Raw genomic sequence first — 22,848 nt, forward strand, 5'->3', positions numbered from 1 at the left:
AGTCTCTCTATTGTAAAATGAGGGGCTTATACAAATGATTTCCAGAGCTATGAATAAGTCTGACCTTCTATGATTTTAATTTTATGTAACAGAAATCAGTTGTAATGGAGAAGGCAAAACCATCAGCTGTTAGTTTTTGTAATTGAGAAGCATGTAATGCTAGCAAATGTTTCTATTTTCTACAACACCATAAATTTATGGACTATTTTTCCCTTCTGTCCATCTTTTTGTTAATGCAGTTTTGAAGTGTAGAGTTGATTTGGGGACCAGCCAGAGAATTTCCATTCAATTTTGTGAAACTCAAAAACAAGAGACTCATTTTTTTTGAGATTTCTCACCTAAGGCTTCTTAATATGTACTGATATTCCTTTGTTATGTACCTCATTTGAAGACTTATTTGTACTAAAAGGAAGAATGGATATTAAATACATTTTTAATACTTAAGTTTATTTGGTCTTTTAATGTAGTTCAGCATTGAGCATGGTAATATCTAGTTTTGTTGATTTTTTTGGTGGCCATATCTTGGAAGGGAGACCTTTGCCAGTATCTCATAGACAATAATTAGATATGCAGGAGGTTTTTTTTTTATGTGGATGCCACTGTTTCTGGTCTTGTTTTCCTATTTATTTAGTTTTTCTGTTTTTGCTGGAAGTTTTGTCCATATGGAAGAGGGAAAGGATGCCTTTCTCCCTAGTATGTCTATACTAATGTGTTGGAAGCTTAAATTGTGCCATAGTGCTGAGTTATTTATGAGACTTCAAGTGACACAATGAGAATTCTTTTAAGAGAAAATCAATGTATTTTACATCAGAATAAAAGAAAATAGCTTGCTCTTTGCCCAGAATTATTCAAGAATTTTATTTATAAAATATTTTAAATGCACAAAAGGATCTATTTCAGTTCTATGCTTTAATGACTATGAACTTGTAACTTTAAGCCATAAGTAGGTTGAATCATCCATTAATTGGGAACTTCTATTGAATTGCAATATATTAAAAAAATCAATAATGAACTACATTTTTATTTCCCTTTGTAAGTCTTTCTTATGTTATCTAATCTGAATCAAGAAGAAAATAGTCAACAAAACTCAAGTGTTATTTAGTTAGTGCACAACTCACAAGAACTGTAATTTCATCATTGTAAATAATCCTTTCCAATCCCCATTTAATTTTAATTCTGGTTTTCCAAAGTTGCTATAACACTACCCCAAATCACTCTGGACCCAACCCAGAGATAAACTTCTTTAAACAGGATAATATTCTCTCATCTCTTATCCCAACTTACTTCAAGATTTAGTTCAAATAATAACTCATACATTAAAAAAAAAATTTCTGGACTCTTTAGCTATCAAAAAATTTATATTGTATCTCTTTTATGACTATTTTGTATATGCCTATATATATGTATATATATATACATATTGCCCCACACAAAACACGTAAATTCTTTAAAATAAAGGATTTTTTGACTTTTATCTTTATACTCCCAATTTCTAGCCTAGTTCCCAGCATAAAGTAGGTGCTTTATTTAAAAAACAGCTGATTAATTGAATGATACATAGATAACAGATATAGTAAGGTCCTTCACTGTTCCTCTGTTTCTAATCTGCTTGAATCTACCAGAGCTTATATTAAAAAAAAAATAGCATTCATTTATAAGGTAAGGCCATCTACATGACTCAGTAGATATAACTCTTCCTGGGTTCAAATGTGGCCTCAGACACTTAACTATGTGACCCTGGGCAAGTTACTTAACCCTGTTTGCTTCAGTTCCTCATTGATAAAATGAACTGGAGAATGAAATGGTAAGCCACTCCATTATCCTGGTCAAGAAAACTCCAAATTGGATCAAAAAAGAGTTGGAACATAACTGAAAAAAAATTACATTTATTGAGTACTTTGGGTTTATGAAACACTTTTGCATAAATTATCTGATTTGATACTCAGCCTACTTTGCCAGGTATATAAGTGACTCAGAAAAGTTAATTGAAAAGGGGTATAGGGGGCGGAGCCAAGGACAATAAAGGATCCAGTCTTAGGCGCTCTCTGATAAAACTCATAAGCTAAGGACTCTAACTAAACTTTCCAGAGACAGAACCCACAGAGGGACCCAATGAGGCAGAGCTCCTACTCAAGGTAACCTGGAAAAGAGCAGAAATGCTCTGCTTCCCCGGGGCTCACAGCAGCAGGGGAGTCTCCTGAGCTGCACCCCAGGGAGCACCAGGCACAAAGTGGGGGAACAGCGGGGGACCTCTGCCAGAGCAAGCACGTGGAGCCCAGCCTTCAGGGCACACAGCAAGCAAAGTGGTCTTTCTGCAGCCCTGATCCAGGAACAGAAGCAGGCAGAGCCTGTAACCAGGAGCCCCCAGGGCATGAGCCCATTGAACTGAGGGAGGGGAGTGAAGAGAGAGAGACTGCAGAGCTTTGTCCTCAGCCCCAGGAACAGGACTCTGGGGCTCTGACCACAGTCAGATCCTGATTGCAGTCTAGCCCCCCCCCCGGAAGATCAGCAGCCTCCCCCATCTCAGCTCCATGGCAGAGGGGGGCGCATATGGTCATTCACAAACCAGGAGGAAGGACAGAGCCTCACACACTGAGACCCTTGTGGGAGTGTCCCAAAAGCTCAGGAAGCACCCCAAAACAGGCGCAGGCTGGGAAAAATGAGCAAGCAGAGAAAAAAGAGGAACACAATTGAGAAATATTTTGCAAATGAGCCCAAGAAGGATCAGAACACTCAGTCTGAAGATGAGGAAGCACAAGCTCCTGCATCTAAAGACTCCAAGAAAAACAGAAATTGGGCTCAGGCTATGACAGAGATTAAAAAAGACTTTGAATATCAAATGATGGAGTTAGAAGAAAAACTGGGAAAAGAAATGAGAGAGATGTAGGAAAAACATGAAAATGAAGTCAGCAGCCTAGTCAAGGAAATTTAAAAAAATGCTGAAGAAAATAGCATGCTAAAAAACAGCTTAGGTCAAATGGATAAAACAGTTCAAAAAGTTATGGAGGAGAAGAATGCTTTAAAAAGCAGAATGGGCCAGATGGAAAAAGAGATAAGAAAACTCTCTGAGGAGAACAAATCCTTCAGACAAAGAATAGAATTCAGGGAGATTGATGAATTTGCCAGAAATCAGGAATCAATACTTCAAAACCAAAAAAATGAAAAATTAGAAGAAAATGTGAAATATCTCATTGAAAAAACAACTGATATGGAAAACAGACTTAGGAAAGATAATTTAAAAATTATTGGGATACCTGAAAGTCATGATCAGGAAAAGAGCCTTGACATCATTTTCAAAGAATTACTACAGGAAAATTGCCCTGATATCCTAGAAGCAGAGGGCAAAATAGAAATGGAGAGAATCCACCGATCCCCCCGAGAAAGAGATCCCCAAAAAAACCCCCTAGGAATATCATAGCCAAGTTCCAGAACCCAAGTCAGGAGAAAATATTACAAGTAGCCAGAAGGACACAATTCAAATACCATGGAGCTGCAGTCAGGATCACACAGGACTTAGCAGCAACTACACTGGAAGCTGGTAGAGCTTGGAATAGAATATACCAGAAGGCAAAAGAGCTTGGAATGCAGCCAAGAATGAACTGCCCAGCAAGGCTGAATGTCCTCTTCCAGGGAAAAAGATGGACTTTCAATGAACCAGGGGAATTTCAAATGTTCCTTTTGGAATGGCTAGAGCTGAACAGAAGGTTTGATCTTCAGATACAGGACTCGGGTGAAGCATAGAGATTGGAGGAGAAGGGGAAAATATGAGGGACTTAATGATGATGAACTGCATGTATTCCTGTATAGAAAAATGACACTGATAATACTCATATGAACCTTCTCAGCTAATAGAGCAGGTAGAGGGAGCTTTTATAGTTGAAGCACAGGAGAAAGCTGAATTCAAAGATAAAATGTGGTGTAAAAATGGAGTTAATAGAAAAAAAGGGAAATGTAATGGGAGAAAGAAAAAGGAGAGGGGGAATAAGCCAAGATATTTCATATAATAAGACTTTTCTTTATTATAATGAGCTATTGCAATGATATGGAAGGGGGGGAAGGCAAGGGGGGAATGAGGGAAACTTCGCTCTCATCAGAGGTGACTAGGAGAGGAAACAGCATATATACTCAGTGGGGGATAGGCATTCGGAGTAAGGAATGGGGGTGACGGGGGAAGGGGGGGATATGAGTGATGGAGGAGAGGATGGACCATGGGGGAAGAGTGTTCAGATATAACACATTTTCTTTTTTCCTTATTGCAAGGGGCTGGGATTGGATAGCCTGTCCAGGACCACAGGGCCAGGTGGATTCTGGGCTTAAGGGATAGTATGGGGACTCGGGGCTTCTTGGCCCCAGGGCCAGGGATCTGTCTGCTGTGCCACTCAGCTACCCTACAGCAGAGTCAGAGTGAAAGGAGAGAGAAAATATAGTACATGGTAGTGGAGAAATACCAAAGGAGGGAGTTGTGATCAGCAATGGCAGCGTTGGAAAAATATGGAAGTAACTTTTGACATGGACTAATCATAAAGAATGTGATCCACACACAACAGAGTTATTGGTGTTAGAACAAAGACTGAAGCACATTTTTTAATATTATTATTATTTTTTGGGGGGGTGCAGGGCAAATGGGACTGGGTGACCTGCCTGGGGCCACATAGCAGGGTGATCCTTGGGTGTCTGAGACTGGATTGGGACCCGGGTGCTCCTGGCTCTGTCCACCACCCAGCCACCCCTACTATTGTTACTATTTTATTTTATTTTGGGTCTTTTTTTCTTTTTTTTTTTTTGTTTCTGCAGGGCAGTGGGGATCGAGTGGCTTGCATGTCACACGGCTGGGTGATTGTTGGGTGTACGGAGCCGGATGTGGGCTCTGGTGCTCGTGGTTCCAGGGCTGATGCTCCATTCATTGCGCCACCTGGCCATACCTACAATTATTACTATTTTTTTTATTTTAATTTTTTTTCTCTCCCCTTTACTTTATTGCTGAAGCAAGTCTATATTTATGGGGGGGAGGGGGTATCTCATTTACTCTTAAACAAGAATATTTTACTAATGTAAAAATAACATTAGTTGTACAAAATGAGAATAAATATTAAATTTAAAAAAAGAACAAAAAAAAGAAAAGGGGTATAGACATAATAAATGATTAGAGCTTGAATTTGAACCCAAGTCATCTAACCCTAACCAGTAGCAGTGGTTCCATTACACTTCTGATTGTGCCTAGCTACTACTTTGTAGAATTGCCCAAGAAAAAATAGACAAGTCCCTAATCTTTGGAGATCTTGTTCTTCAGTGGTTAATAAAAGGGGAGGAAAAGGGTTTTTTCTTCCATTTTGGCAGGAAGCCCCAAAATTTGAACTTGGTGCTTCTATTAAGAATCTAAAAGATTTCCCTTGGCCAGGTGAGCCATTTTGATGCAATGCAGAAGGCGGTTTATAATAGAGAAGTAAACATTATTGGGTTGCAGCTATGGTTACCAGTAACTTAATGGCAACATTCTTCTTAGTAGAATATTTATACTCAATTTCAGGCATCTGCATAAAGAAAAAAATAATTCAGTCACTGAAATGTTTTTTATTCATTTGATTAGAACATCTAGCTTTTCCCATTTATTGAGCTGTTTGATATTATGTGAATAATTTATAAATGCTTACCTAATTCAAGGTAAAGAATCCATGGAGCAAAATTTAATATATGTCAGCCATGTCATCTAAAATCTAAAATGTATGTTAAAGTTTATTATAAAGCTATTACAAGTCAATTAGCTAACCAACATGTTTTGTATAACTCTACATGTATGATGGGCATCATATTGCTTGCCTTCTCTTTGGGTAGCAAAGGGTCTAGAAGGAGGGAGAGAGTTTAGAACTCAAAATTTTATAAATGAATGTTAAAAAATAAAAATTAAAAAGAAATCAACTAGGTGGTGCAGTGGATAAAGTGTTAATCTTGGAGACAAAAAGATTTGAGTTCAAATTCTACTTCAGATACATTTCAATTAATCTATTTCTGCCTCAGTTTTCCAATCTAAAAAAAAGGTAAGTTTTGGACTAGATAGTCCTTCTAGCACTATATTCTATAATCCCATGATATACAAAAAAGGATTAGAATAAAATTTTAGATTTGGAAGGGGATAGAGTTTAAATGTTGATCATTCTTCTGCAGTATTCCCCAGAGAAAGTCCTATATACCTTCTGCCAATATGCTCAGTAATTATTAACCAAATTAAAATCTTAATGCATACTACTAGTGAACTCAATGCCCCACAACTCAGCCCTTTCTATTTTTGAATATCTCTATTTATTTGGAAGCTGTGCCTTGAAATGAGGGGGAATCTTCTTCCCTGTAATTTCTACCTATGGTCTTAGTTCTGTCCTTTAGAGTCATGCAGAATAAATAATTTGTATTTGACATAAAGAATTTCACACACTTAAGGATATATACTTTCTATTACAAAGCTTTTCCTCTCCACACTAATACTTTCCTTTTGTTGGTCATCTCCCAATTTATCAGGTGTATATAGAGCTTGTACATAGCTGTTTGTGTGTTGTCTCCCCTAATTATGAACAGAGACTATTCTTTGTATTCCCATTTTAGTAAAATTCCTATAATATAGTAGATGCTTATTAAGTATTAATGGACAATTATACCAGAAATTCCTATCTCATATGGTTGTTAGGAGGGTCAAATGAGTTAATGTACATAAAGGGGTTTACAAACTTTAAAATGCTTTATTAATACCAGCTAAACTATATTTATATTATTATCCTTCTAACCTCTTCTAAGAGTTATTGAAATTTTGTTCTGTTAATTTTATTTTAGATTACTACTTGAAGAAATAGTTCATATTTTAATATGCTTCTTAATTTCTAAAGGTTATCAATTTATCTTGCTTCTTTTTGTAAATGTACTAATTTAGCCTCCAGTTAGTTTGGATTCTGAAAAAAGAATGAGATGTGGTAGGCTTCTAAATAGTTTGGAATGTAAAGGGGTCAAATGCAAAGAGAAAGGAACTATATCTTAATATATATTCAAATATAATATATATATATATTCTCACTGAATTTTTTATTGTAGCAAAGAACTAAAGAAATTTGTGTCTTTGTGATTCTTTTTTTTTTTGCATGGCAATGGGGTTAAGTGGCTTGCCCAAGGCCACACAGCTAGGTAATTATTAATTGTCTGAGGCCAGATTTGAATTCAGGTACTCCTGACTCCAGGGCCTGTGCTCTATCCAGTGCACCACCTCAGTAAATAATTAAGCAAATTAGAGATTAGCAAAATTAGCAAAATAGAGATATTATCATTTTGCTAAGGAAAAAGATGGGAGGAATGGATTCAGATAAAACTAGTAGCACTTGCATGAACTTATATGAAGACAATGAGCAGGGGCAGGGCAATTCTCCAACAGAATGAAGCACATATTCTCAGATCTGGATAATGTATGCATCTTTTTCACTTAATGATGTTTATTTGTTATAGGAGAAGGCTTATTTGGAGGATAGGAGAGAAGGCTGTGTAAAGGTTGTGATAATGATTTGTTTTTAAATAGAGGAGAAAGGAAAGCGTCAACAAAAAATTTTAAATCAAGAAAAGAGCAGATAGACTATTGCAAAAGGAACAAAAATAAGAAAAGTGTTGATTGATATTATTAAGTTAAATTACATATATGTATATACAAATACATGATTTTTAAAACGAACTGTGCATAACAGGTCAAAGTTTATTTATGATCCCTTTTTTTCTATTTAACAGTGGTGGAGAGGAGCAATGATCAAGATTGTTCACCCACTCTTATTCACTCTGCTACATACATCATACATCTTGTGTTTAAAACATGAAAGACAAACTATACCAGAGGAAAATTTTTCATGTTAGAAGGAGATACACAATTACCTCATTGGGGTTAGTGGTTGGTGAAATCGGTTTTTAACAACACACTTAAAAATAATACTTGCTTTGCTCTCAAGGAGTTTATATTCTATTGGTCAAAGGCAAACATGACAAACATTTTGGTTTTTTTTCTCCTTTTTCTTTTTATTAAGAACTTAGCAAACATTGATAAACAGCTGTTCTTTGTATATAGGAAAAGTTCCCAGAGCCTGACATAGAGTATATCACATAGCAGGCAATTAATAAATGTTTACTGAAATAAATTGAATTGATTTGACTGGTTCACTAAGTCCTTTCTTCATAATCCTGCAACATTTAATTTTAAATATTATTGATTTAATCTCAGAATTCAATTTCAAAAATCCCTGAGAGATTACCTCATTGACATAGTAGTTCAGTCTTCATGAATGTTATAGGTAAAAAAAGGTCCTCTACCTGATGACCTCATTGTCAGGATACTATCTGATCTTAGATAGACTGATCATCAGTCAGCAAGTATATAATTTGTCACTAGTCCCTTGTTCTTAACCTGTTCAAATTTGATGCGACCTTCCAGAGGTCAAATTCTTTAGGGATACTCTTTGCAATTCTATCATCACTCCACAATACAATGACCCTTCCTTATGGGTCTCTTACCTATGAAGTTGAAAGTTGAAGTTACCTAATGGCTGAATCTCAGTTAAAAGAGGCAATTGATACTCTCTTTTTTTTTAACTACTGCAGTCGCCTCCAAACTTGTTTTCCTTATCTTCAAAGTTTTCCCTTTTCTAGCCAATCTTTTTAACCCATGCCAGAATGCTGTAAACCATGGCTTTTATAGTTGTGTTTCTCTACTCAAAAACTGTCATTGGCTTCTCATTGTTTACGTAATAATGTTCAGATTCAATATTCCTTCATATCTGTTAGATTCAGATCTAGTTGAATGGCTGGACCCAAAAACTAGTCACTTACTGTTCAATGCCAACTTGGAAGAGTTTGGCCCAGAACTGTTAAACATTTTTATAAATTATTTGAATAAAGGAAAAGATGGCATAATAATCAAACATTCAATTAACAAAAATCTAAGAGATACTTAAAAGGTTTGCTGACAAGGTTAGGATCCCCAAAAGCTCTTGAAAAGCTAGACTGTTGGGCCAAATCTAGTGAAATGAATTGCATTAAATTAAATTTAGTCTTACTCCTAGGTTCATTAACATCTACTTCACAATTCTGAGATTCAATTCAACAATTCTACAAATAGGTAAGATCAAGAAGGCATGACTACAACAATTTTTTGTCTAAAGAAGATATGGGTTTTAGTAAATTACAAGTTCAATATGTGTCTGATATTGCAGGAAAAACAGACACATTTTTCCTCTGGCTGATTTAGAGGTATAGTCTGGATTAAGGAGGTGATAAATCTAGTCCAATCTCACTTGTTCAGACCGTAACTGAAATATTGTATTTAATTCTGAGAAACAAATTTTAGAAAGACCATTAATAACTTGGCCAATGTCCAGGGGAGGATGTCTTTAATAGTGAAGGGCCTTGAGAATTTGTCAAATTAGGTTCAATTAAAACAACTGGGAAAGATAGCTAGAAAAACTGAAAACATAATGGGGATATAACAACTGTCTCCAAGTATTTGAATGACTGTCATGTTATTAAAAGCAGTCCTAATGCTGGCACCCTGTGAGAGTTGAGGATGAAAAGAGACATGTGTAAAATATCCAATAATTAACAGAGTGAGGTTTGTTTAACCTTATCATAGCAATAATATTTAGTAAACTTATAGTGGTAATTAACTTCCATAGGCACAGGGCCCCACTTCCTTCTTTAATATGGAAATACATCTGGTCAACAGGACAGGGTATAGTGACTTCATGACTTTTAGATATTTTCCAAGTTGGAAGAACCCAACTCCACATGGATGAGACTTTTTATGCCCTTAGATGACCTGGAATCAGTATCAAGGGAGGCATCTAGGTCCTTAGGGAACACTAAGGTACTTGGGACAACTTTGTCACCTTTTAGAAAATTAATCTCTATGGAGTGGTGGGAGAGGGAAAGAACTCTCCTAAATATCAGTCCTTTCACATATGTGGAATGGCATTTATGATTATTTTCTATGACCCTAGGGACAGAATTTTAAATAATGTAAAGAAGTTGCCCAAAAGATAGATCTAGTATGGAGAAACTTTCTAAGAACTAGAGATGTTCACAAATAGAATTGACTTCTGAGATGCAATGTATCCTCCTCTACTAAGGATCTCTAAGCAAAGGCTGAATTACAGGTAATTTTATATAGGAGATTCCTTTGCAAGTATTTTGGGGGGGGCAAGGCAATGGGGTTAAGTGACTTGCCCAAGGTCACACAGCTAGTTAATAAGTGTCTGAGAGGAATTTGAACTCAAATCCTTCTGACTCTAGGACCAGTGCTCTATCCACTGCACCACCTAGCTTCCCCTTCAAGTATTTTTGATAGTCCTTTTAGACCCAGTTCAAATCAAAGACATTCAATAAACAGCTCACTTCATAGAGAATTGTCGATTTCTATTAAATATGTAGCATAGAGTAAAAAATATTTCATTTAATTGAGATTTCTGGCTATTTAATTTCTAGATCTAAGATTTACTATTTTTATATTAGTTATATTTTTCTGTGCTTCAAATTTACTTTGTGATTCTGGAGTTTAGTTCAAAAAGTGATTCTTGAACTTGGAATTAGAAGACCTTGGTTTTATTTTTGGTCTCTGTCTGGTTTTATAACCTTACACAAATCCCTTTTGTCTTCTCTTAACCTTTATTCCATTGTTTGTAAAATGAAGAAGTGGGCTAAGTAACCTTCAAAACTAACATTTTAATGAGCCCATGAGACAGTGAATTTTAAATTGAAGTAAAATGTTTTCTGCTTTTTCCTGAGAAATTTAAGTATGTAAAATTAGAAATTTTTTAAAGTTTTTTTTTTTGGCCAAGATATTTGAAATCTTTCCTTTTTTTCAGAGAACATTTCATTTCATCAATATCACAATAAAAATTAATTTCTGTCACATTTTACCCATGATAAGGATAAGGACTAAGCCTACGATCTCATTCATATAAGGAATTTCTATAAGAGAAAATTCTCATTATCAATACAGGATGACACCTTTCCTGAACTTTTATTCCTAGAGAATTGTAGAAAACACTGAGAAATTAAGTGACTATACTGCTTCATGCCAGTACCATGTTCTTTGGAGTAGCTCTCTAACCACTGACACCATGTTATTAGGCTCGCTCAATCCTATCCCTAAAACTTGTATTGACAGTGACTGAATGTTCAATTATTGTAAATGTCAGAATTTTCTTATGCCCAAAAGGATTTTGCTATTTCAACTCCATTTACTTTTTTTTTTTAGGTTTTTGCTAGGCAATGGGGTTAAGTGACTTGCCCAAGGCCACACAGCTAGGTAATTATTAAGTGTCTAAGGCTGGATTTGAACTCAGGTACTCCTGACTCCAGGGCCAGTGCTCTGGCCAGTGCTCTATCCACTGTGCCACCTTTTTAAAATCCTAAAACAAAGCTGCAGATAAAGTTAGGTCCTGTTTAGTGAAACCAATGAATCCCATGTAGTAGTCAGGTATTCGCACTAAATATTTCCCTTGGATTGTCTGAAATCAAGTACTATTTTTTACATAATTATAACTTTAAATGGTATAAATTAGAATATACATGAGCACTTTAGAGGATTCATTATTTACAATAATTATGACATAGCTATTAGCTCCAATTTGTCTCCCTTTAAAAATGTTATTATCCTGGCGATTAAAACATACACAGAAGTAAAATATTAGATTACATGTATATAACAGTACTTTTACATGATTGAGTCATTTTTAGGAAAATCAGAAAACAAAGAATTATGTTGACCTATGACCAAATTTGAGGATGTTAGTAATAGCCAGAAATACACTATAAGCTGTTTCTGATAATATCTGATTATGGAAATAACTTCACATCCTCTTTTTATCACTTTTTTGGCATTTGTGGAGGTAGTGTTTTTGGAATTGTGCCATCTTTGTCTTATCTTCAGAGGTAATACTAACCTTGGTGCAAAGCCACTGTATCATGGGTTATATAATACGTTTTGTCTATGTTCATTGATTTCTGGAGGGTCAGTTCATAACACTGACATAGAACTAAGATAATTATGAACATTGTGTGCTTGAAAATATTTCTCTAATGAAAGCCAAGTTGGCATTTTATGCTGAAAATACTACAAAAAAGCCGAAATGGGTTTTTGCTATCCTTTCTAGATTCTGGAAGAAAACTATGCATCAAAAATTTGATAAAAGTGTTAACTTCAGTTTCTGTATTTCAGAATGGAGAAGACTAAGCTCTTCAGTGACTATAACAAAAATAACTTGACAATTCAGTACTGAGATTCTTCCTCCTCTTTGGTTTTAATTATTTTTGCTTTCTACCAGGTTCCTAATTGCACTAGTTAAATCAACTTGTTGCTGTTTTCTAATGAAAACGATAAACTTAGAATTGAAAGACTTTCCAAATATTTACAGGGTGTCTTTTTTAAAAAAAAAACTCTGTTTTTATTAATAATTTTTATTTATATCCCCTTCTTTTATAATTTCATATCAATCCATATTATTCCTCCCTGCTTCTCTAAATCCTTCATATGCATCATTTCTTATGGCACATCAATATTTTACTGCATTCATATCTGACAATTTATTCAGTCATTTCCTAAGCAAAGGTCATCTCCTTTCTTAATAGTTCTTTATACTGTAAACATTTCTGCACCTATAATAATGATTTTGATATATGTCAACCTTTCTTCCTGTATTTGAGGTCAAAGACCTAGTCGAGATGTAGGGCATAGTAGCAGGTACTCCACGTCCTTACTGCTTGACCAAATCATCATTAATCTACTGTTATTGTATAGCAATATTCTATTGCAATTTTTTGTATTTTTGTATTGCTATATTGTGTAGCACCTGGTCATAGAATGGTGTAGTGGGTTATGTGCATATGCACAGTTGAAATAACCGTAAAAATGATGTAGACAATTCCCTCGTTCTTCAGAATTATAGTAGGAATATTTACCTGTGGTAGTATATTCTTCTGAGTCTTATAGAAAAGGCAGTAATAAAATTCAAAAACTTTTATCTGACTTGGAAAAAATTCTAAATGAGTATGGTCCTAATAAATCAAATTTTATGCTTCAGTGATGTTGATTCTTTCTCCTTTTGTCATGTTAATTTCAAAACATTTAACAAACACTCTGTGTTTGAGGGTAGCTAGGTGGTACAGTAGATAGAACATCAGTCCTGGAGCCAGGAGTACCTGAGTTGTAATCTAGCCTATTTGATGCTTACTAGCTGTGTGACCTTGAGCAATTCACTTAACCCTGATTGCCTCACATACAGGGCCAACTTCAGTTTTCCTGATCCATATCTGGCCACTGGACCCAGATGACTCTGGAGGATAAAATGAGACTGGTGACTTAGTACAGTACCTTCTCACTCAAATCCAATTCACATGCATGTCATGACATCACCTCCCTGATGTCATGATCTTCTTCATGAACAAAAGATAAACATCATCACACTATTTGTAAAAGCATTGTAACAAGCTCCTGTTAGTGAAGATTTAACTATCAGCTCCCTACCAGGAAGTAGAGGAGAAAACAGACTACAATTTTGTCATGTGATGCTTTGTAGAATTTAACTGCATTGTTGATGCTAACTTAAATCTAGATAATAAGCAAAACAGTAAATCAAGTCCTGATTGTTGAATTTGCCTCTTGAGAAAATTTGATAGTTGATTCTCCCAAGTCACTTCTAGATGACTATAAACTCTATCTTTGGTTTCCCATCCTTTGAAGGGCCCCATCTTTTTTTTAAAAGTCATGGATCCCTTTAGCAGTCTCATTAAATCTATAGACCCCTTCTCATAATAATGGTCTTAAAGGCATAAAATAAAATACACAGGATCACAAAGGAAACCAAACATTGTGAAATTCTATGTATATGTATATACACATATTTATATACATACATATATGTATATATTTATATTTGTGTATATGTATAACATGCATTAAATATATATGCCTATAATCTGTTCACTAGCTAAAGTTAAGAACTCTAATAAATAGGTTTCATAAGAATAATTGAAGTAAATAAATTCTTTTAAAAAGAAAACAAATCTACCCTATAAATTCAATCAAGGGGTGCGAAGACGGATATTTGAAAAACAGAATTTTCAGGAGACCTGGGTTGCAATCCAAGTATTGATGGTAACTAGGCACATTGCCTTGATTTCAGTTTTTTCTATCCATAAAATTAGATTATATAATCTACAAATTAATTTCATACTCTAAGATTATATAAGATTTGGATTAATATAACCTTTTTCATCTCTAGTAGCCAAAAATTCTAAATCTAATGAGGAGTTTAGAACCTAGAAAGATATGGAAATTTGAAATACAAAGTCCATTTGTAATCATGTACATACACATATATGTATATAAATATATATATTATATATGAGTATATTTGTACATATATACATATAAAATATAAAATGCTTAAAAGTAATTTAGATTATGTTACCCTGCTTTTATTAATATGTATATATTTAGCATGACTTTGAAAACATACATTTGAATGAAGGAACATAAAAGCAGTTATTAAATTCATACTATGTGCCATGGACTATACTCTTTAGGAATACAGATAGAAAAATGAGACAGTTCCTGTTCAATCATTTCTTAGTTATGTCCAACTCTTCAAGACTCCATTTGGAGTTTTCTTGGCAGATGCTGAAATGATTTACCCTTTTCTTCTCCAGGTCATTTTACAGATGAGGAAACTGAGGCAAACTGCTTTAAGTGACATGGTCAGAGTCACAGAGATAGAAAGTATCTGAAGTCAGCTTTGAACTTGGGATGATGAGTCTTCCTGACTCAAGGTCCAGCATTCTGTCATAGTCATAATAAGGAAGGTTAGAAAAAGGGAGGATTTGAGATGAAAGATGTGTTCAGTTTTGGATATACTGTATTTATGATGCCTACAGAACATCTAGATATCTCAAAGGCACTTGGTAATATGGTCCCATAACTCAAAAAAGTTTAGGGTTAGATATATGAATCTAAGAATCATTTATTTGCATAGAGATCACCAAGAGAAAAAAAGGAGAAAAGATTTTATATATCTATATCTATATATATATATATACATATATATATACATATATATATATGTGTGTATATATATATATATATATATATATATATATATATATACATACATACACACACACACACACACAGTGTGGATGAAGAACCCACAAAGAAGAAAATAGAGTCACAAACATCTGGAGAAAGAAAATGATAACTGTGAGTTCAAAAAATGGTAAGAGCTGAGAAAAAGGCCATTATATTTGGCAATTAAGACAGTGATTTTAACAAAAGTCTCGGAGCAGCTAGGTTTTGCAATGGATAGAGCACTGGCCCTGGAGTCAGGAGTACCTGAGTTCAAAGCCAGCCTCAGACATTTAATAATTACCTAGCTGTATGGCCTTGGGCAAGCCACTTAACCCCATTTGCTTTGCAAAAACCTGAAAAAAAAACCCAGCCTTTAAGAGAACTCCCTTTGGGACATAAAGTCCTATGTCAAATTACAAAGGGATTAGAAGATTAATTCCTCGTACCAAAAATGACTAATCTGTAAACATGTTATTTACAAATGTGTATGTACAATATTCACCTGTCTGTCTGTTCATGCTAGGGGGGTGGGGTGGGAAGGGAGGGTGGAAAGGAAATTATGTAACTTAAAAATATGCATTTGTTTGTGGATGAATGTTGCAAAACTTTCATAATATGTAATTGGAAAAATAAAATATCAATTAAAAAAAAGAAGTGAGTGACATAAAAGTAGAGGTAATCAAAGGTATTATGAAATTTTGTTTTTGTTCAGTTGTATTTATCTCTTCATGACACCATTTGAGGTTTTCTTGGCTAAGATACTGGAGTTTTTTTCATTTTTCTTTCTCCAGTGAATCCAGGCAGAGGTTAAATGACTTACCCAAAGCCACACAGCTAGGAAGTATCAGAGGCCAGATTTGAACAACGGTCTTCAAAATAATTCCAGGCCCAGTGACCTATCTACTGTGCCACTGGCTACCTCCAAGTACTTTACTTAGGTCTCAAAATAGTAAAGGTTTGCAACAGGATTCAAATATGGGGTCTTCCTTAATCCAAATCCAGGACTCCATGCACCAATTCAGACCATTTCTGCTGACTGTTTCTGCAGAGCAATGAATATATTTGACATAGATTTTCAAGTCTCACAAATATTGCACATTTTCAACGAAATTTCCATTGAAAATTTTGTGGCTGCCCCAAATACCATCCCTTTTTTATCAAATGTTGAATGATGTTAGACCGATAAAGGGAAAAACTATTTATCCTTGTCATATTCCTCTATATATATATATATATATTTCTTCTTAATCGGCATATGAGTGCATGGACTGTTAGATTTGATGTTTATACTTGTTTTCTTTACTAGTTTATATGTAGAAAGAAACTGTTTAGAAAATGAAGGTTAAAGTGGAAACAATTAATTAACCACTAATGGATTTTAGTTGTAACTTACAAAGTAGGAAAAATATAATAAGTAACTTAATAAAAAGATTGATTGTTTCCATATCCTCCCTTGCCCTGCAAAATTAGTTTGGGATTGGTAGAAGGATATCAAGTCAGATATATTCCCTTTGTAGTCAAAGAATTCTGGTCAAAAGTAGGGTGTTCCAGTAGCCTCACAACTAGATACTTCCTCACAAGTAAATTTGGCTTGGAAAAAAAAAAGTAGATGTAGATACCTATAATTGCATTGCATAATATGACGAAATATTATGTACTAAAATTTCATAAGGAAGGACCTTCTGAAATTACTAACAGTTGAACAGGATGCTGAGTATATAAATAAAGTTTAGGGTAGTAAAGACATCTTCATATTTCATCTCCCTGACATAGCACTCTGGTAAATTCCTTAGAATAGACCATAGAAATAACAGGTATTAAAAGTGTCCACCTATCCATCCCAAACTAACTTTCTAGGTCAATTGAATAAACTTTTATTACTGTGGCAAACTGTATGTTTTATAGTTGTTGCTTTTTTGTTTCTGAAGTCCTTCATGTTTGTCCAGAAATTGTTAACATTTGTGTTTAGACATGACCAAAAAGGTCAGCTCAGTATCAAGAGTCTTGTTCATATCAATCACAGAAACCCTCTCTTGTTTTGATTATTGATAACAGCAACCACCCAAAGGATCTCTTAGTGTTCATAGGACCGTAGAATGTCAGAGCTGGAAGGTTCTTGAAAGGTCATCTAGTTCATCGTCTTTGTTTTGCAGATCAAAGAACTGAATTTTAGAGAGGTAAAGTCAGGAATCCAGGGTAAGGAATTGGAACTAGAAGCCAAATCTCTCAGTCAGTGTTTCACAAATGGTATAATGATGTGAATCCTTTTGCTCCAAATGGAGCAGTTCCTTTGCTTATAGTTACAGATTTGGCTGATCTCTTTGCAGCAGCTGTTTCACAGTCTTCCACAGTTATGATATGTTGCATGAGGTTGGACTTCTGTGAATCCCTAAAGTATTTCTTCTTGCTTTCCCTCATGCAATTACTCCTCATTAATGCAGAGTAAAACAGCTGCCTGGGGAGGCTACATTTTTCACATAGTTGTTCAGGAGTGAGCATCATTTCTTTGCCAGTAGCCTGGTTACATTCTAGGACATGGTTATCAGGGATCTTGTCTTTATGTTAATGAGAGCTGATATAAGGCACTGCTAGAAAACAGTTTAGAAACTTGATATGGTGAATTTAAGACCAGGTTACACAGCTAAGAAGTTGCGGGGGGGGGGCATTAGAAACTTTTAGTTTGATAAAGAAAAAACCATATTGATGCTACTTTTAGGTAGCCTGGGGACCTAGGTGGTGTAGTGGATAGACCACTGGGCTCATCCCAGAAAGACTCATGAATTCAAATCTGGTCTCAGATACTTACTAACTGTGTGGCCCTGGGCAAGTCATTTAACCCTGTTTGTCTTAATTCCTCATCTGTAAATGTTCTGGAGAAGGAAACAGAAAATACTCCGGTTTCTTTGCCAAGAAAATTCCCAAAAGGAGGTCACAAAGAGCAAGATATGAAATAACAACTACAAATTAGGTAGCCTGCCTTCCTAATTCAATTCTCTGTTTGGTTGGTACATTTTTTTAGGGTTTTTTTTTTTTGCAAGGCAAATGGGGTTAAGTGGCTTGCCCAAGGCCACACAGCTAGGTAATTATTAAGTGTCTGAGATTGGATTTGAACGCAGGTACTCCTGACTCCAGGACCAGTGCTTTATCTACTGCGCCACCTAGCCACCCCAGTACATTATTGATTAATGGGATTCCTATGTAGTGAATTCAATTTCAGTGTGTTTCTAAGGGAAAAGTTTTCTCTTGATGCAGGCCAGTACATAATTTTCATTTTCTTTTGGCTTATTATCAGTATGTGAATTTCAAAAAAAAAAGCTATTACTCTGTAAGAGGCATACAGTCTCTTATGGTGGATACACAACCAGTCTCAAGGTCAGGAAAACCTGGGTTCTAACTCTGGCATTCATTGTCTTTGTAAGTCACTATCTATGTCTGTAAGCTGCAGAGGGGTTGCTTATTTGTAGATGAAATTTCCTCACAAGTAGTTTCCAATACCAATGAAATCATAGATGAGCTTGGAGAGAGGGAAGGGGGGAAAAAGAGGTAGAAACAGTTTATAGTGTTTTGTTGGATCTGCAAACCACTTGTGATTTCTTGGATATCTACGGAACAAGTACCCATCCACATACATCAATCCTTTTGTGATATTCTCCATGATTTTTAATAATGCTTGCATTCTATTGAGTTTCCCAACCATATGAAAATTAAGTGCTTGACAGATTCTGTATAATAAAAAGGAAAGGTAGAAAGAACTTTGGATTAGAATTAAAGCCATTTAACTTTTCTTTGCATCATCTATAAAATGGGGATAATAATATACTACTTACTTAGAATGTTATCAAGATAAAATGAGATAATGCATCTAAAGGGCTTTGTAACCATAAAATGCTATTTAACTGTATTATAAATGGGTATACATAGAAAAGATTGAATAAAATTGGCCTGTTACATGTCTCTGCTTAATTTAATAGGGAATGAGTCAGATAAAACCATTTATCATGACCTTATCTATTGTATGATCTTAGAGTTTACTTGAGATGTGGGTGAGCTTCTCAGGGTGGCTAAACTTGTTTATAATTGCAAGTTTCCTTTTCAGTCAATGGGTGTCAGAAGGTAATGGAACTAGAATTGTATTTTCATTGGATTTAGATCTGCTAGAAGGAACCTTAATGCTAAAACTGTGAATAATAGATATTTATTGAGCATACATTCTTTGCTTAGTACTCTGCCTGGTATTAATATTTATTAATTTTTATATTTATATCTGTAATTTTTACACTTTTATCTATCATATAAATACAAGAATGAAGTAGTCCCTAAGTAAGTACAAGGATCTCACACAAATTCTAACAGGAAAACTATAAGAATATATTTATACATATATATATGTGCATGTGTGTGTGTATTCACATATATATTCTATATGTACTTATTATATGTATATATAGAATAAATATAAAGAGAAAAAATTCAAATAAATACACTTAAAAGAAATAAAAACTAGTCATTGGAGGGATCAGGAAAGGCTCCATGTATAAAGTACTGTTTGAACTATGTGTTAAAGAAAGTGTAGGATTCTATGAAGCAGAATTGATATGGGGGAAGGGGTAACATTGTGAGAATCACAGGGCAGACTCATTTGAGAGAGCAGAGTATGTGAGGGAGAGTACTGTACAAGAAGACTTGAAAAAATGATTGATACAAAACTATGTAAAACTAAACAGCTTAAGAGATGAGTTTATATTTTATCCTAGGGATATGGAATTTAATCAGTAGGGGGTGGTTGCATCTGAACTTAAGGAAAATCACTGTGACAGCTATGTAGAGGATAAATGAAATTGAGAGAGACTTAATGGCAGGGAGGCCAATTGGCAGGCTATTGTTATAATTTAGGCAAGACGGAACTGAGGTGAGGGTTATATGAGTACAAAGAAGCAGTATGGTGGGAGAAATGTTGTAGATGTAGAAATTCTGAGACAAAAATGACTGAGATTATGAATTAGAAAGACTGGAAGAATAATGATACCTTCAACAGAAATAGCAAAGTTCAGAAGAAGGCTGGATTGGGGACAAAAGGTATATAATTATGTTTTGGATATATTGAGTTTAGGGCAGCTGGTTTAAAATGTCCAAAGTGTTTTTTGGTGATGTGGATCTGAGGAGAGACAGTAGGACTTGTTATAGAGATGTATATGAGTCAGTTGCAAAGAGATGCTAAAATGTCTGTGGGAGCTGATGAATTCAATGTGAAATACAGAGAAAGTGAAGAGAAACAAATAGAGACACAGAGACAGACAGCAGACAAACAGAGACAGAGAGAGAGAGAGAGAGAGAGAGAGAGAGAGAGAGAGAAGAGGGCCTCAAACAGAGCCCTGGGAGAATACTCATAACTGGAGGCAGAATATTTATCATAGGGGCGGCTAGGTGGCGTAGTGGATAAAGCACCGGCCCTGGAGTCAGGAGTACCTGGGTTCAAATCCGGTCTCAGACACTTAATAATTACCTAGCTGTGTGGCCAAGCCACTTAACCCTGTTTGCCTTGCAAAAAAAAAAAAAACCTAAAAAAAAGAATATTTATCATAATTGGCAAAGAAGACTGAGAAGGAGCTTCCAGACTAGGAGAAAAACTAGGAAAGGTATTATTATGAAATTCCAGAGAGGAGAGAATTTCTCTTTCAGCAAAATCTTTCAGGAAAAGAGGTTAGTCCAGAATGACACATGAAACAGAGAGGTCAAGGAGTATGGAAACTGATAAAAGGCCTTCAGATTTGACCATTAGGAAATCCCTGATAGCTTCACAGAGAGCAATTCACTTAAGTCATAAAACTGGAAGCAAGACAACAAAAGTGATGGCAATGAATACAGACAGCAATTTCTAGGAGTTTGACCAAGAAGAGAAAGAGGGGATGATGACTTGAAGGGATGCAAAGGCTAATGAACATTTTTTGTTTTGTTTAAGCTTGGTTGAGCATAATCAGTAGGGAAGGAACCAGGAGATAGGGAGAAGTTGAAAATATGAAAGCAATGAGAAACATTGAGGAGGCAATCTGCTGGAAAAGATGGGGGGAAGCTCATGGACATATATGGAAGAGCTGACTTTTGACAGAGAGAGAGATATCATAATTTTCATTATGAGATACTGGAAGAAAGAAGGAGAGATTAGGAGGTGAGGTCAAGGGCTTTAAGATAAAGAGAGAACTTATTACAAATGGTCTCAATATTCTCAAGATAGCTCCTTTTTTGCCATCTCTTTAGATAGTTAATATAAGATCAAGTTTTGCCACTTAAACATGCCAGTCTAATTTTACAGGAAGTTTTCGTGCTTTTGCAAGAACAGTGACAATTTGGGATGCTAGAGAATGCTTGGCATTTCCATGAATTAAGAAAGAGGCAGATGTGTAATTCTCCCTCTGTGATTACAGATCTCCCTAAGAATGCTTACTGCCTAGAGCTATCTCATTCATTATTGCTGGGTAAAATTTTTATAGTTTCAAGGAAAGGTTGGCCATACAGTGTGCAGTAGGGAAAACTATGTTAATGAAAGTGAGGACTAGTTCTTGCTATTGCAGATTTCTTTTTTGGGAATGCAAGTGAATGGCAACCTTGTGTGTTGGAAATACTATTCAATCAGTGATGAGAAGACCTGTAATCGCATCTGGCTTTTATTAATCATTATTTGACCTTAGGCAGTATTTCTTTGAACATTAGTTTCCTCATCTGTAAAATGAGAGGGGTTGGACTACATGCTCTCATGTCTCTGATTCTATACTTAGAGATATTATGTGGATGAGAACATAGCTATTTTCAGGTGCACATAAAAATATTTGCTTTGACTTTGGGGGACTACTTTGACAGCAAATATATATGTACAAACTTTAAGTTAAAATTGAATAGTGACAGAATTGTGCAACAAGTTACTGTAGCAAAGTCATTAACCCTTTAAGTGCTCTAATGAGACATCATTTCATTTTCACAAAACAATTTCCATTGAACATGCATGGGCATTATAATTATTTGTCTCCCGTGCTTGGAATAATCTCTCTTATCATCACTGCCTCATGGCTTTCCTGGTTTCCTTGAAGTCCTACCTAAAATCCTACTTTTCATAAGAAACCTTCCTTATTACCTCTTAATTTCTTTCCCTCTGCAAAGTGTTTCAATTTTTCCTGAATGTAGTTCATTTGGACATACCAGTTTGTATATTATCTCCCCCATTAGCAGTGACCTCCTGAAGGTGAACTCCTCAAGAACAGAGGCTGACTTTTGCCTTTTTTCTCTCTCTCCTCAGTTCTTAGCATAGCTGGATAAAAGTTTATTTAGACTGACATGCAATAGATTTGTCTCTAGACACTCAGACATTAATTTCTTTAAGATAACCTTTTTGCAAGAAATTTCATGCTTAAAATAAACAGTACTAAAAAAAATTAAGTTAATCTCCATACCCAATTTACCCAAGAATGCAAATAGACATGATTTGGGGATGTTAAAGAAAGCATATTTACTTCACCACTTTGCATACTCCTTTGTACCATTGTATCTGTCTAATAAGAGAGTAGTCAGACAGTTGATACAGGTTTATCAAGAACTTACTATGTATCAGGCACTGTCCTTAGCGTTGAAAACTGAAAAAGAGGCAAAAGGCAGAATGAAAAACTTCTTTTCATTTGTACAACAGTAGCAAAGCAGCCCTGAAATAAGACTTTTTCTTCCTGAGC

At 35.2% G+C, this 22,848-nt stretch overlaps 1 protein-coding gene across 4 annotated transcripts in view; it reads left to right on the top strand.

Annotated features, from left to right (window-relative positions):
* The window catches only part of ARHGAP6 (Rho GTPase activating protein 6), a 348,047-nt gene that overhangs the window by 186,036 nt on the left and 139,163 nt on the right, over window positions 1-22,848 (top strand). The gene's annotated exons all lie outside the window — the stretch shown is intronic.

The sequence above is a fragment of the Macrotis lagotis genome, chromosome 6 (assembly GCF_037893015.1).
Source record: "Macrotis lagotis isolate mMagLag1 chromosome 6, bilby.v1.9.chrom.fasta, whole genome shotgun sequence".
Lineage (NCBI taxonomy): Eukaryota > Metazoa > Chordata > Mammalia > Peramelemorphia > Peramelidae > Macrotis > Macrotis lagotis.